Below are 3505 nucleotides of genomic sequence, written 5' to 3' on the forward strand. Positions count from 1 at the left end.
TGTGTGTGTGTGTGTGTGTGAACTACAACGTAAACATGGTTTATGAGGACACTTCCTGTGTCTCCGTAAAACAAAAGGCTTAAAAAACATACAAAACAGTGTTTTACGAAATTCAAAAATCGGCAGTAGTTTCCTGTAAGGGGTAGGTTTAGGTGTAGGGCGATAGAAAATACAGTTTGTACAGTATAAAAACCATTACGCCTATAGAGTCCCCGTAAACCACAAATGCAAGTATGTGTGTGTGTGTGTGTGTTTTTTTAAAAAAAAAGGTTAATTTCATTCACAAAAATTGTTGACACAATTACTGTCCCCCTTTACTTAAAGTACACATAAATTGTAAGAATATGACTATTTCCGATGAATAAACAGCCTATAAGGTAAGGCTATTAAATCGCAGTCCCAAACTAGTTTTTGTTAATACAGTTAAGTTGGTATGAGCCACCACAGTCATTTAAACATGTACAAAATAACACAAAGTGAAAATAACATGGTGTTTTTGGGTTATGGAAACAACAGTTACCATGGTGAATACACAATACTAACATGAACTGTTAATGAAACATGGAAACTGCTCCTGAATAGAATGAATATCATACCTTCATGCAAATCCTTCCCAGCTAACACACGAAGTACCAGTTATGTGATTTATTGGTACTTACTTTTATTTCACACATTGCATGCTACTAGTTTCTTTTGCGCTCTAGTGAAATGATATACAGAGTGCGCCGCCACATTTGCGTAAAGTGTACGTGCTACAAGCACAGTCTGACAGGACAGTACAGTTAATTTTTCTGAGGTGAGAGACTTTTTATTCCATAAGTTACAAAAATAGCAATAGAATAATGAGATTGACATTAAGCCTGACAACATCTCATCTGACTGCAGATACTGAATCGGGACAGCACGTTTTTCTCAGGCAGTCTTTACTTAAACTGCTCAAAAAAAAAAAAAAAAAAAAAAAAAAAAAAACAGTTTTCACACACATCTTTCAAAATAAAAGTCTCGCATCAGAAAAACATTTAGAATTACATTTTTGTTGTTGATGTTGTTTCTTTGACTGTACACTCCGCGACCGGTCTTGCGACCCACCAGTTGTGAAACACTACAACAGATAGCCTTAAATCAAGCAGCTTTACAGTATTAAACATGAAAAACCAGTGTCCCTTTCAGTTATAATTACAACTTTATTTTCTTTTATAAAGCAGCTCTCCAGTGTTAAGCTAGCTAATGATAAAATCTTTTTATTAGTGGGGGGAAAAAATTAATTAAAGTGATAGTTTGATTGGCAGAGATCAAAGCTTGATCTAGCTCAGGACTGTTTTGATTATCATAACCCTATATGGTATTTTAAGAGAGATTATGTTGTGAATAAAATAAGTTTACCCAAAAACAAAGTGTCTTCTTATTACTTACCTTTATTTTGTATCTTATCCAGATGTTAGGCAGAATGATGTGTCATTCAGTTAATTTTTCATAAAGCTAATTATATGGTGAATGAGAGTTTCTCTGTCCGTCATCTCATTTTGTGTGCCAAATACATTTATTTGTATATATTAATTGTATAATAATTGTAATTACATAATGATTTTCAAAAGCTGAAGTGATTACCTTTATTTATTTGTTAGAATATATTTAGCTCAATATTTTAATTTATTGCAAAAGCGGAATAATCAATCAAAGTCTACTGATTAATTAGTGAAATAATCGACGATTAGTCGATTATCAAAATAATCGTTTGTTGCAGCCCTAGCTATAACCAATCAGAAAAAAAAAATCCACGATCATCGTTTTCATGAAAAAAAAGGCCCTATTGTGATTATTAATATAGTAATTAATATTATATATAGTAATAATATATAAGGACGTGGAGGAAACAATGCAACGTTGCTATGTGATTTTGCTTTGGAACCTTCAGAAAACTTTAACTTGATTTTTCTCAGAACTGACTTTGCTGACTTCAAATGGGTGTAGCTCAGTCATTTGTCTGATGTCTGACGGTCTTTGAAAAGAAAAAAACACTCATTTTTGAAAAATTGCTCATTGTGACTCATTTTGCCAGCACAGGTCACAAATATTAAAATAAATTAATAAATCATATATGTATCTCTATCTCTCTCTCTCTCCACACACACACATTTTGCTAACACTATCTATCTTTCTACAATAAATATAGGATCAGCCACAAATAATAAACGGAGTCACACAAAACCTTCAGCAGCAGCACATTCACCAGTGTATTGATTACCACAGAGCTGAACTACACAACTATTACTTCTCAACATATACTGAATATACTGCAAAAGACTGAAAAATATCTCCATAATAATGTATTTGCTCTGACAGAAGCATCATTTAAATAAAAGAAAATACTGTAAAAAAAAAATAAATAAAAATAAAATAAAATAAAGTATGTTTTTCACACCGTTTATAATAAAATAAAGACAAAACAGAATTATATTAATTCTTTTTTAATGCACATATAATAATCCATATTCATAGACAATATTTACCGACAGATATTAATACTATAACATTTATCAAATAGGTTTTTATTTCGTAAAAGTGTTTTTAGTTTGTCTTATTTATTTTGTTAGTTGAATGAATGAATGTGGTTACAGGTGCAACCAATAAACAAACCTGGGGGAAAATTTTATTAAAACAATATATTAAAAATCTCACATTTATCAAAAATGACAAGCAGGGACTTCTGCGAATGAGTGATAATAACACTTGATGAATCTGAATTATGAATCGACTCACTGAAACAGACAACTTGAATCAAATAAAAAAAATGTTATTTTTCATAATTATTTATTATTTCATTTGTTGATTTGTTTGTGTGTACATCTACGCTTTTGTACTGTACTTGTAATAATTGAGAGTGAAAAACAAATCATTGAATCAGATTTATGAATCAACTCACTAAAACAGATAACTTGAATCAAGTCATGAAAATTAATTAAACTTACCAACTACAGTGGCATGCGGAAGTTTGGGAACCCCTTGCAGAATCTGTAAAAATGTGAATGATTTTAACAAAATAAGAGAGATCATACAAAATGCATGTTATTTTTTATTTAGTATGAGTCCCTTGTTTGTTCTGAACAGTTAAACTGAGCACTGTTCTTCAGAAAAATCCTCCAGCTCCTGCAGATTCTTCAGTTTTCCAGCATTTTTGTATATTTGAACCCTTTCCAGCAGTGACTGTATGATTTTGAGATCCATCTTTTCACACTGAGGACAATTGAGGGACTCAAACACAACTATTAAAAAAAGGTTCAAACATTCACTGATGTTCCAGAAGGAAACACGATGCATTAAGAGCCGGGGGGTGAAAACCTTTTGAATTTGAAGATCAAGGTAAATTGTACTTAATCTGTCTTCCGGGAAACATGCAAGCAGTGTTGGGCAGTAACGCGCTACTGTAATTAGATTACCTTTTTAGTAACGGAGTAATTTAACGCGTTATAATTTTCAAAATAGTAATTAGAGTATAGTTACAAGC

The 3505-nt window shown here is 31.7% G+C and overlaps 1 protein-coding gene across 1 annotated transcript in view; it reads right to left on the reverse strand.

Annotated features, from left to right (window-relative positions):
* The window catches only part of LOC107722698 (mitogen-activated protein kinase kinase kinase 13-like), an 85211-nt gene that overhangs the window by 68730 nt on the left and 12976 nt on the right, over positions 1 to 3505 (reverse strand). The window lies entirely within an intron of this gene.

This window comes from Sinocyclocheilus rhinocerous, unplaced genomic scaffold, assembly GCF_001515625.1.
Source record: "Sinocyclocheilus rhinocerous isolate Xijiao unplaced genomic scaffold, SAMN03320098_v1.1 scaffold1806, whole genome shotgun sequence".
In the NCBI taxonomy this organism is placed as follows: Eukaryota; Metazoa; Chordata; class Actinopteri; order Cypriniformes; family Cyprinidae; genus Sinocyclocheilus; species Sinocyclocheilus rhinocerous.